General features: G+C 37.3%; 1 protein-coding gene across 4 annotated transcripts in view; it reads left to right on the top strand.

Annotated features, from left to right (window-relative positions):
- The window catches only part of GMDS (GDP-mannose 4,6-dehydratase), a 405,091-nt gene that overhangs the window by 12,693 nt on the left and 379,228 nt on the right, over window positions 1–13,170 (top strand). The gene's annotated exons all lie outside the window — the stretch shown is intronic.

A 13,170-nucleotide genomic window follows, 5' to 3' on the forward strand; every position in this document is an offset into this window, starting at 1 on the left:
TTTGGGATTGAGGGAAAGATCAAGAAGGGGAAAGTTTATAAATCTACACAATTTGTCAGATGTATTGCCTTTAAGTATTTCAAGTTCCATGTGTTCTTCTGATTGTCTCAATAAGGAGGCTTTGTTTTAATGTGGGATAAAGAGAAAAAAATGTAGGAAAGGCCAGGATGAAAAACTACTTTTTTCTATCTTTACATCAGGACCGTATTGCCTTTGTCTTTATGTTTATGGAGGAAACATAGCTCATAGTTTGTATATGAATGTGTGTGGGAATCAGATTGTTAAAATTCAGTGTTTAATTAAATTATTTTATTATTGCAACTAAGAGACATTACTGCTTTTCCATACTGAGGTAGTCAAGGGTGTTAGCCTTCTAAGCTAATCTGTAATGTTTTTTGTAATTTAAACTAAATAGCAAAATAGAATAAAATTCAGGGTGCTGGCAGTGCCTGAAGCATCAAAACATACTGTGAAGAAGTTTCTTTTGAGTTGTGCTCACATTCTGTTTAGGGTTTAACTCTGGTTTTTGGTGGGTTTTTTTTGTTTAAAAGAAGTTGCTGTTTTATTGCAGGACCTTGAGTAATACATCCCCTAAGATGTGTTTGAAATACTGCATTTTTCCTGCTTGTTTGGGTCAGATTTGGGTCTTCTGTCAGCACAAGTAGGGCTTTTAATTTTGTGCATGCACAGGGCTAATCGTTGCTTATTTGGTTATGGATTGCTCGTTTGAGGAATCTCAAATGGTGCCTTTTGAAACATAAATCTGTTAATGCCATTCTGTGTTTAAGCGAAAGGTGGCCAAGTTACAAAGATCTATAGCTATGAAAAGTGCATTAGCAGGCAATTTCTTTGGAATACCTTTAATTCTTGAAGAATGCATGCCAAAACAGAACATCACAAATTCTTTTTTCTCTGTTTCTTGTGCTCTACCAAGTTTCTGTCTTGCAGTATTTATCAAACTGTCTTTCAAGGTGTGGTCCTGTTTGGCAATGATTATTTCCCAAAACAATTTGCAGATTCTGGATCTCACTATTTGAAGATGATGTATCAAAACATAGTTGACTTTAGCATTTCACCCAGTGAAAGCAGAAACCGTACTCCTGTGGATACTGGCGCAATAAGCTTGCCTCTACTGAAGGCCGTTTTTACAGCTGGGTGTTAAAGTCATGAAAATCAAACTGCTGACACAGCCTTAATCACAGGGCCACAAGTAGCACTTCTTTGTTTTTGTGTGATGGTTTCATTGGTACTACTAATAGCTAGTTCCTTACAGGTGTTCGTGTATAATAATTCTTACAAGACAACACTTGGTAAGTTTTCAAATGAATCGTGTTAATTCCAGGATTAATTTTTGAAGAGAGACCTTTTGACTCTTTACTTTTGAGGTTTTTGGTCATAAAAATCCATATGTTGAAAATGTTCATTACTTCTAATTTTTCAAGTGCAGCCCTGTGTTTGGGGGAAAAGCAGGAAGAAACTGGCTTGCCTGTGACAGTGGGCAGCCCCACTTTATCTGATGTTGTCAGTCTTGGAAAAAACATGGATCTCTGTTTTACTGCTCTGCCCTTGCTGCTGGGCTGGCAGGACAGTCTAGGAGTTGTAGCTGCAGCATTGCTGTCTTTGAGGAAATACCAGGTGTAACAAAACTGTGAAGAAAAGCTGGTATGCTTCTGTTTGACTTTACTACTAACTGTGTATAGTAGTAAAGTGTTTCCCCTGTTCTTGCTGGGTGTACATGGGGATGTCTTGTGCTTTTAGCAGAGTAGATGATGGAAGACAGAGTTCCCCTTGCAGGGCTTTCTGTTGCTCCCCTTTGGGTCTGGTGTGCAAGGTGGGGATGGGAGGACAAAGGAGTGACTGTACAGAAGGTGAATCTGGAAAGGCTTAGGTGGCTATAGTCACTCTTCAGACAGCTTGGAGAAACACCCTCCATGGAGTGAACTGTAAAAGCTGTTGTTCCCTTGTACGGTTATCACCGAGCCTCATTTTAAAGCAGCTGAGGGCTGGCACGCTGCCTCTACCAGGTAGTGCTGGTGAATGCAATAATACACCAGGACATAATTATCTTGACCTCTGGAGAAACTGAACTGAGAGTAATTTGTTTCAGAAGTGAGCAATTTTCTGTGTGTGGCTCCTGGCGTCTATAAAGCAAAGAAGTCAGTGTTCAACTCCAGTTATAACCTCTCTGGGACTGCTGTTGAAACATGGCTAGCAGACGTGGTGTGGTACTGATACACTTCTTTCTTCCTGGTCTCTACCTGAGCTTATTGACATTTGGAAAATGCATATGAAGTTTATGTGCAATTGATAATGTTTTGATATGGATTTTAAAATTATATCAGATACTTTAGTATGCATATGTATATAGCTGCACCTTTAAACAGTGTAGGTAGTGAAGGACTTGATCTGGATTTAGCTGGAAGTTCTTATTTGGTTTTTAAGAGATTTGTAGGAGGAATGGCTTAATTAGCAAGCAGACCAGCCTTGCAGAACTAATACTCCTAACTTTGCTATCTTGTTAATACATTTAGTCACGCTTAGTTTGTTAGTTATGAGGTAAAAGGCTGACTGATCTGGTGGAAATGTTGGGGAGGTGGTGCGGGGACTAGAGACTGAGGAGGAGAAATTATAAAGGTAAAGGCTGCTGCTTCTGGTTCTCCTATCTCTAGTTTTGTCTGTTTCAATGGCCTGTCAGCATTGCTGCTGTCGCCCAACCAAATGAAATCCTCAGCTCATCAGAGGTGTTTTTGCATCATTTTATGTCTAGGGCAGGAGATAGTAGATTATATGTGTTCAATGCTGAAGGTTGCTAATGAACTAAGACCTAGGAAAAGATGAGTACTCCTAAAACTTGCTCCAGCTGAAAACCTTTCAGGGCTTTTTGTTTGGTCTTCAGCTGTAGGTGACCTTGGTTGGCCACACAGGTGTACTGGGTGCTGGGAAAATAGCAGGAATGTATAGCTGGCAGTGGGAATAAAGGATAAAGGTAGGATGGCCCCTTTTCAGTGGAAGCATGTAAGAGTGAAACTGTGTGTTGTTTATGAGCAAAAAAGTATTTTTCAGGAATTATTTACTGGTTTAAATAAGTGAATTGCTTTGTCTATGTGTTTGCAGTATGCTGCATATAAATTTGATATTCCTGAACTAATGGTTAAAGGTGAAACATGGCAAGCTGCCTTAAGGTAAATACTGCTGCTCTGCATCAGCAGTTCTGAATTGGTGTCATTAAATTCTGACTTGATTCCTTGGTTGCTTTGTTACCATGATTTGATCATCATTCTCAGTATCTCAGCTGTACCTGGCTGTTTTTAGGATTCCACTTTTAAGCTATTTCCTGTGAATTCCTCATGACAAATTTTGAACACTGGTGGCTGAGCTTTGTAGTGGGTATTTTAGTAAATAATTTCCTCACTAAGCTATGATGAGACTGGGAAACAGAAGTGAAACCTAAGAGCATCTCTTCTGGTTTTTGGTGTTCTTGGTAGTTTGGGTAAGAAGGCAGAACTGTGCTGTAATTTAAAAGAAGGCTGTTAGAAGTAGATCAGCATTATGTAGAAGAGAAATGGGGAGTGGTAGTTTTGAAATAAAACTGAGACAGAAGACATATGCTGAAGTAGATGGTTAAAACCCCACCAAGGATGTAGTTAAACAAGAGGCTGGGCGAAGAGGTAGGTTTTCTGAGTGTTGGCTAAGTCAAGGTGGCAGTCTGGGAGAGAGGGCAGAGGACAGCTGTTGTGAGGACCGGAGCAGCTGAGTTGGCAGAGCAGTGGAACTAGGAAGAATTCAGGACCCTTTCTGTGGTGCTAGTGAAATCTGTAAAGTATGTGGAGAAGCAAAAGGCAATTTTTGGTCTTTTAGAGGAAATTAACTGCAGGATGCTAATTCTGGTATCAAAAGTGTGGAGTTTTATGTTTGAAGTGAGTTAGGGTTTTGTTGCAATTTGTATTTGACAGTATAAGGACACCTTGTTAGTTTGAAAGCAAACCCCTCAAGTTCTCTATAGCTTGTCACTGTGGAGACAGGTAAGTATGTCTCTATCAAATGAATTGTCTGTGTGTTTAAATTCATCCTTTAAAAATCTTTCATATGCTATGACTGACTCTGTTTTGATTGAAGTTTAAAATGGAGCAGCATTCATTTCATCAAGAAATTGCCTGGGCTGTTCATATGACTTTTTAGTTTGTCAATAACAGCTTTGTGACAATGTTTTTTATTGTTAATAAACAATTCCTTATTGCTATTTCTGAACTATTTAAAAAATGAAACAGATGTTGTTTATCACAGTTCAAGTATAATGGCTCCACAAGTACCATGTGTGCTACAGTGATAACCTTCCTTCAGTTCTGTATAGGAGTATTATGCCAAATGCAGTCTTTGTACTGTATACATACAATGTCTGACATCTTGTGTGTTTGTGTTCTTAGTGCTAACCTTTTCAGTTTTGAACATAAATAGGTTAGAAATATTTGATTTCTTTCAATTGTAATAAATGGGTATTCTTTCTGAGTATCTTTTCTTGATACCTTTGAATTCTGAGAATGCAAAATCACTGATTTTACATGTTGTAAACATGGAGGATAGCAAAAGTCTTCAGTATTGATGTAATTAGATCTGGAAGTGACTCTTAAATTGCTAGACAACTAGAAACAATGAGTGCCCATTTGTTAACTATGTAAAGCAACTTTTACATAATTATCAAAAGACAAAATATTCTGTGCAAAATAAGATATCTACAAAGTACCTTATGCTTTATAGCCTGCTGCTTATATGGTGTGTTAGCCAGATTCAGTCCTCATATCACTGTCTACCCTTTTCATTAGTGAGAGAGGAAAAGGTGTGGAAGAACCACATGAGAAGCAGGGCCTGAAGCAGCCAGGAGTGCTTTGGCTTTAGAGGGTGCTGGGGCCACTGTACTTGGTGCTAGTGTTGGATGAGGAGCTGAGAAGAGGCCCTTAGGAAACAAATGTGAGAAGAATAGAAGGACAGTGCAATTCCTTTTCTCTGTCTCCAAAATTTGAGTACCCTCTTTTCTGACAGTCTCCAACTAAGGTACACTTCTTCCTCCATAAGGTGGATGTTCACTCTAGCAAAGGCTTTCTCCCTCAGCTTGCCTGTCTTCATTCTCCTCCTCTCAGCAGTGACGGAGATATTAAATGCTTCTTGGTCCATGCACTTTATTCTTTCTTTCATCTCTTGAGAAAATAATTCATTGCCTTTGTCCAGCTTTCTTGGAGAGCCTTCATCAGCAAGACAGTCCCAGTTTGGGGGCAGTGATCTACAGTTCTCCCTTGTGTGGCATCTTCTGGTATCAGTTTCCCATGAGGTTGTAGCATATGCTGTTATTTGGGTTGCAAGTACAATGTTTTGCTCCAGAGCAAAACATTGCTCTAATGCTTTGCTCCATAAGACAAATGCCCCTGTCTGGAAACTTACCCTGCCAGAAGTGGATGGAGCTGTGTTACTCTGAGTACTGGGCCAATGTCAAGTGGGAGGACAGAAGAAGCCTGCAGGGATCAACCTCAATGAAATGTGAGGTATGGACCCACAAATATGTCCAGCTTTCCATTGAAGCGTTGAGCTGATGTCTTAGTAACAAAACAAAAATGTACTTTTTTTAGGTCAAAATGGACATTTGGGGTGGCCATTGCTTATTTTGCTGTAACTGTGTGCAGATGGAGATGGGGATTTGAACCCCTCTCAACAATCACTGCAAGCTGACAAATGTGAAATAGAGAACTCAAGCTAATCAAAAAGGTGTCTGTCAAAAATGATATTGTTTTAAACGGGTGCAGATTTTAGCCACACAAATATTTCAGGGCTCTGGGCTGCTACAGGCATTTTTAATCTAAGTGAAATGAGGTGTGTGTACAGGTGTCTAATCAGTTTTGATACTGTTCAGAAACTTCGTGTAGATTTATTATGTTGAACCAAGTGACCGCAATATGTTGAGTGTGAGTTAGACTTTCTGTAACCACAGAAAATGCCTTTGCTCTAAATCTTGATTCTCAGTTTAAGATTGAGATTGAAAACTCTCCACTGAACTAATAAACCTGAACAGCTTTTTCATAGGAAATGATCTCAGTGCTTTAATTGTAATTAACCTGACATCTTTAATACCAAAACTTATGCACATGTTAAAGTTACTGATTATTTTTCACTTTTAGTAGGAGTCAGAATTCTAGCTATTTAGATTTATAGCAAGTCTTTTTTTTTTTTTTTTTTTTTGTGGGGAGGGAGCTTCATATAAAGGTTTTCTTAATTCAAATCTTAAGTGATTCTTACACACATGGTATACACAGAATGTGCTATGTATTACTGCACCTTCAACAATACTCCATTTTCCCCATGACTGTTACAGGATTCCTGTCAAAAGCCCATAAATGGATGAATCTGCTTAATGAACTGTGAAAACTCAGTTGAGTTAAAAAGGAATAGGAAGAGAAAGTATTACCAAGTGGTTACCATTTTTAACAGTAGCAATATCTTTAGGCTAATGGAAAACTAGCTGTTTTCAGTTTCTTTCTAGTTTGAAAAACTCGTAGTTTCCGAAATTTAAGTATGTTCCTGCTAGCATGGTAACTCGCACCAGACATGCCATTGTGGTGCTCTAAATACAAGAGCTCTTAGTGGAGGACCTACATCTGCAGTAAGGATCATCCCTGGTCTTCTTTGACTTTTCTTCAAAGTTCTTTGAACTTTTGTTTTTTCTTTGCCCTTCCTTTACATCAGGTAACCTCCACTCTTCTCTGCCTTTCTTCCATTCTTCTCTTTTTCTCTCCCTTCTTTGCCCATTTTTTGCCCATCATTTTTGTTCTCTGCTCTTCTTCCCTGCTCTTTTCTGCCTTTTTTTCAATATTGAGAGACTCATGAGCATGGGTTGTTTGAGGGTTTGTGGGCTTTTTTTTTTTTCGTTAACAAAGAAAGAATTCTGGCTTTATTAAAAACAAACAAAAAAACTTTTAACCTTCTCTAGTGGACTTTTCTTCCAGCTGTTGCTGAAACTGGTGTGCCCTGGCTCATTAGGCTGCACAGCTGAGGCTGCTGCACTCACCGGAAAGCAGGACATTTATGATTGAGTTCCTGTTATTGACTGGCTCTAGAGAAAAATGCCAAATTCCATCGGACAATACAGTAGGTGCACTGTGGGAGACTTTTGTGAATGCTGTTGTGATGCTTTTTTAGAGTGGGATTTTAATTTTTTTTAAAATTATTTTTAGGGTTATTTTCTCAACAAATTTTTTCCAGGCTCTTAAGCAAGTTTTGCAAGCAGTTCAAAGAATGACCAACTTTGTCTAGATGGGCCTGAGTAATGTGGCACAAGAAAAGCATTTGCAAATCTTTTTACAACTGTATTTTGAATACGTCAGCTCTCATCCTTTTTTATACACGGAAGATGTGTGTGTCAGATGAGTGGTTCTTAGTTGTTTGGGCTTGGTTTTGGTAATACTGGTGCACTTGTAAAAAGAGTGGTCTGCAGTATAATCAAAATGGAGTGTAAAAGCAAAGTACATTTGCTGCAGGTTTGTGACAATAATTTGATTGCTACAGTTTATAGGAATAATTTAAACACTCGAGGATGGGCAAAACCACATTTATATTAACTGTAAAGATAAAATCTGTGGCTTTTCAGAAAGTGTTGAAGGCTTCCTTCACTCAAATACTTTCCCATCATGCACAGAGCATTTAATTTGTCTTCGAGCACTACTTTGAAATCCCTTAGAGCTGGAATTGTTCCTGAGTGAACTAAAATATCATTCATTCAAAGGTTTTCCATGTGAGAAAAATGTATATTGTGGTGAACTAGGAGTCTTGTTATGGACAACAGTGTCTCAGTTAATGGACATGCTTTCTTCCAAATATAAATGCCAACAGGTTTTTCTGTGCTGTCTGTACCTAACTTTTCCCTTATCCACACAGGGTTTTTTTGGGAGATAAATTGGAATATCTGTTCCTTAAAATTGGAGGTGCCAGGGGCCCTTGGTTTTTAAGTCCATTAATTAATCTTGTTGGCTTCTGATGGTATTCCTATACACTTCAGTCCTTTAGAAAATAATTTAATTTTCAATGCCTACACATTATGAAACATGCCGACTATTAAATATAGGTTAAACATAAAGGTTGTGTGTTACCTTTGGTATTACTTCTCTTAACCAGGAGAGCATTACTCTTTTTGAAATACATATATGTACATATATGGTTTTATTTATTCTTCTTAGAATTAAGAATTAATAGTCCTTTGCTTGTTTATTGCATGGTAATATTTTCCTGTGGCTGGGGTCAACCTGTACTCGGTTAAAATGACTGAAGCACCAGCAGTTGGAAACCTTTCTACTTAAAGCAGTTTTAACTCTCTTGGGGGAGAGGAGTGAAGATGGAATTTTCAGCTTGGGAGCTGGGCTACAACAAAAAAACAACAGAAAGGGAAGGTACCACCCATCGGGCAATCATCAGTTGTTTTAAATGAGATAAGCAGAGGCTTCTTTCATAGCTTGCTTCCTTTCTCTGCACCTTTTAAAGGTGTTCAGAGTGGAAACCTTCCTCCCTTTAAGTGCAAGATTATCTCTAGTTATGCTTTATAGATTAGAAAACTACTATTTCTTCCAGAATTTCTATTTAGAGATGCTTTCAGCTTTGTAAGAGCTGTTATTTAATTTTACAAGTGGAATAAATTCAAGTGAAGTAAGTATTCTCCATGCACCTGCTGAAGAAGCTGCTGTTGTGGAAAGTTTTCAATAAAATCCTAGGTGTCTAGATAGCAGCTTCCTCCATTTTTTTAGGATTTCTAGCCTTTCAAATAATGTCCTGCTTTAATTTTTGCAAACTTGAGTCTGGTAGTGCAACTAATTTCCAAGGGCTTTTATTACATGGAAACTCTTTGGTATATACATTTAAATTGCATTACAATTGCAACAAACAAAAAACAAAACAAAGCAACAGACAAAAAAAACCCACTAAAAATCTCTCTGCCTTGGCTAAAATGTGAGAAGTAACACATAGTTTTTCTATTATTCAGAAATATTTTATTCGTCTGAGAGGTAAGGTATGCATGTTTGAAGGAGAGGACTTAAGGCAGTAAATGATTTGTTTTGTCCTTTGTGCAGGTCAATTAATTTACCTTAACCATACACTGTACTCTAATTAGCAGTGTCCTACAACCAGCAGCATGCAAGAATTACAGCAAACTAGCTATTCGAGCAGATTCATCTTCAAAGCTGGATATTGACACTAGAGCAGTTAAGGATATCTTTACAGGCACAGAAAAGTATCTGTACCCCCTTCCCTTTTTTTTTTTTTTCCCCACTTGGAAATAGTAATTTCTCACTCCTTAATAGAGGCAAACAAAACCTGGAGATAAGCTAGCCAAATTTGAAGAGTTCCTGGTGGCATTGCTGAACTAACTCAAAATGAGTTTTTTAATGGTGAGTGTCTGGTACTCTTAATGATAATTTTGTTCACAGTTTATTTTAATGGTTTCCAAATATACAGCAAAGGGAAGCAAAATCAGGGCTTTGACCACCTGCTCAGTCTTATGGGGGCAGGCTGTAGATTCAAGTGGTTGTGTAACACTTTCTTCAAATAGGAAGAGAGAGGTTAAGTCATTATAATCAGAATATAATTTATAATGGCAGTAGTATTTCAGGCTAAAGGTTTTAATACAAATGTGCATATCTTTAAAAAAGTATACATAGCTTCTTTTTGCTTTTTGGAAGACCTTTGTGAAATAAAATTGCTTTGACTTAGCACCATTGACTGAAGTGTTGAAAGTTACATTACCATGACTTGGAATGTACAACACCTGAAGTTCATTGGTCAGTTTACAAGAGCTATGAAATCAGAAATATAATACCAGGGCTACTGAATTATTAATAACTTCACTCCCTGGGGGAAAAAAACAAGTTGAATTCCTGATTGTTATTTACAAACCTGAAAATTGTAATAGTTTTCCTAATCTTGCAATATTGCTAAAAACAGATAAACTTGCTATGGAAAATTTGTGAAATGTCCTGGATTGGGTCATCAATAAAAGCATTTTTATTAGAAATTTAATTGCAAGTAATTTTAGCTTTGACTCTTACAGTCTCAATAAGAAGTTAGAGCTTCAAGACTTGCAAAGGTATATTTTAATGTGAATAACTATTAGTTTAGAAATTGAAGTATTCTGAAATCTGTTGGGTTTGGCTACACCCAATAGCTACACCCATTTGAAAATGAAACCTTCAAATTCCACTTGAAAGTATTGCTTTTGTCATAGTTAAGGATTGGTATAGCAGAACGAGGGAATATTGATAAATACAGAGAAAAATATCACTGTGTAAAAGTTGTGATAGGAAACTAATAGTCAATTTGTTTCCCTTTCTGAGGTTCCATGCCTCCCACAAAATAGGGAACCTTTCCTGAGATTTGATTTGGGTCACAACCATTCATCAGACCAACAGACAGCCTTTAATCTAGAGATTGGAAAGAAGGATTTGAGGACTTTGTTCTTCCTTTTATTTGCTTTGATAGTAAGACTTTAAAATAATTTTAGTAAGATAAAATATAAAATACTATTTAAAATGGTATTAAAATAGAGAAGGCATGTAATTTGATGGGTGTATTGTAAAGATTTGTAAATTACAGCAAGTTGGATCCAGAGATTTAATTTAGCCTCATATTTTCTGGAAGTGCTGGCTGTGTAGACTGATGTTCTATTGTGTGTTGTTAGCAGGTGTTCATAGAGGAACTTGTAGTTAACTTCTAGGTGCAAAAGGTATCTTATGACAGCTCAAGAATATAACATGGTGGAGATTTAGAGTGTGTTCAAGAACAGACTCTGTTTGTTGCCTTGCCACTATTAACTGTTATTTTTCCAGCCTGGGGATGAAAGTCCTGCTATGCTGGTTACTGTTGTCTGATTGGTTTCCATTATTTTTGCTTGCAATTGATATTATATGAATAGGTCATGACAGCTGAGGCTGTAGCTGATTAATTTATAGTAGAAACTTTGGAGAAATATAAATGGCAAACTTTTAATTAGACAAAGCAGTGGACAGGATCCTAATGAACTCATATAAATAATACTTAAAAACTGGCTGAAATCTTCTAAGTTGAATTTTTTTTTCTGATTTCAATTTCATACCATAATTGAGTATGTCTTTGACTAGTTATGTTAGAAAGTCTTAAACTTCATTGGATAAGGTGAGCTAGATAAGTTTTGGTTTTATTCAAATAATATTGAATTCTTGTGTTGAAATCATGCCCTGAAAGGAGTTATTGATAGCATTTTGTAAAATATGGTGCTGAATGATAAAGGGTTTTGAAAAGCAGATGGTAGTTTCACAGTAAAGCTGACTTGTGTGTGTTAAAAGGAAAACAAACTTACAGAATGAAAAAGGCTTCTACAGCTAATGTTTTCTTACTGTTTTTTGTATGCAATATTTCTTTTGTGTTTGTCCCCTGATGTTTATAACAAGTTGTGTATTTTTCACTATAATGGGATGAAAAATGGAGTGATGCTGCAATATTTGGTTTCTCACATCTTTTTTTCATTTTGCTTTATCCCAGAGGTCTGTTTTCAGCTTGGAAGCACTTTATACTGAGCTGAGGACATATTGAGTGTACCATTTTCAGTTTTACAGATGTTGAAAGGTTCCAGTTAGCATGAAAAATGGTTGGGGGATAGAGGCTACCTTTGGAAATCCTAAAGCATCAGCCTTTTTCTTCTATGTTTTTGTATCTTCTCTTGCCTGTGTGTATATATGATAAATTATGGAATGACAACTTTGTCCTTTCCTAGTGGATGAGTCCTCTGAGCATCAGAACTGCTACAAGTAGTGAACAGCATGAACGGTTCTCTGGATTTCACCACATTTCTGTACATAGATTATCATACCACTGTGTGGCATCACCTTGGCTCATGCATCTTTGTGTAATAAATTGGACTTTGGAATTGTCACAGTTTCAACTTTCTCTTTTACTCACTCAGTCTAGGAAAAATTAGGCATTCTGAGCATCTTCATTATCTTCCTTAATTTGTTACCCTCCTCTACAGGGGAATGCCTTCCCTGTATGCCACAAGCCCCCACAAGATGGGAGATATCTTGCTCTAAACAGTTACTGACTTGTTTAAAGCTATTTTCTCTTGCCGAGTAGCAGTTTCTGTGGTAACAGGTAGTCTAACGTTTAAACAGTGAGAGTAGTGTTGTATCTTTCAAGTGTTTGAAGATATTTGTGGTCTTTAAGTGAGAACAGGTAGAATAAACCTATCATAGTCAAATATTCTTTGTGTTTAACAGGCAAATGTGGTGTGATTAAAAAAAAAAGCTTTTTTCTCATATGCAACAATTTTGTTTAATAGACCTTGATCTTCAGCACTGTTATCACCTTCCATATGCTTACATTTACCGGCTTTTAAATAAAAGCTTAGCACAATAGTGGGTGTGAAAGTCTAAGGCTGCTGTTTATACTCTGCCTGTTGTGTTGAAAATGTGTGTTCAGCACCTTCTCTCGATTTGGCAGCACATCTATTTGGGAATGCTTCTTCTATAAGCCTGGGAAATTCCTGTGAGCTATGGAAATGAGGAGCCTGTGACAGCAAGGAATATTGAGGCTTGAAGTAAGTTGTGTTGGCTGACTGTCATCAGGAAGGAGGGAGCTTTTACAAGACTTCAAGGTCTATTTGTTCACAGATGTATGCAAAAGAAATGTATAATTATTTGAGAAGATCTGTACAGAAGGAGTATAGAATTGTATATTAGGCAATACTGCAATAAATACATATTTTGGTGATAGTTGAGATCGCTAGCTGGTGGTCTGAAAAGACAAGATCCTAGACCTGATTGAGTGCAATTGCTCCATTTAGCCTTTAATTGCTGTCACAGTATCTTCCTCTGAGAAAGTTCACCTAAGAAGTGGCCCCCTTAAATCACAGTAACATCTTTTACAGTTTCTCATTAATCTGTAATTACATGTGCACTAGGGCTTAGGTTGGAACAGAGCATAGCAGTGAATCAACCTTGATTGAACCACAAAGAATGATGGGGGCAGTAGCATCCTCTCTATTTTTATGATTAAATTTTCTTGCTTATGCTGTGATATAACTTGTATGCAAAGTGAAATTTGTCAGCTTCTGGCTGCTGGAGTGGGGGCAACCCACTTTAAGGTAACGTAATCAACTTGATAAAAATCAGT

This window comes from Anomalospiza imberbis, chromosome 1, assembly GCF_031753505.1.
Source record: "Anomalospiza imberbis isolate Cuckoo-Finch-1a 21T00152 chromosome 1, ASM3175350v1, whole genome shotgun sequence".
Taxonomy (NCBI): domain Eukaryota; kingdom Metazoa; phylum Chordata; class Aves; order Passeriformes; family Viduidae; genus Anomalospiza; species Anomalospiza imberbis.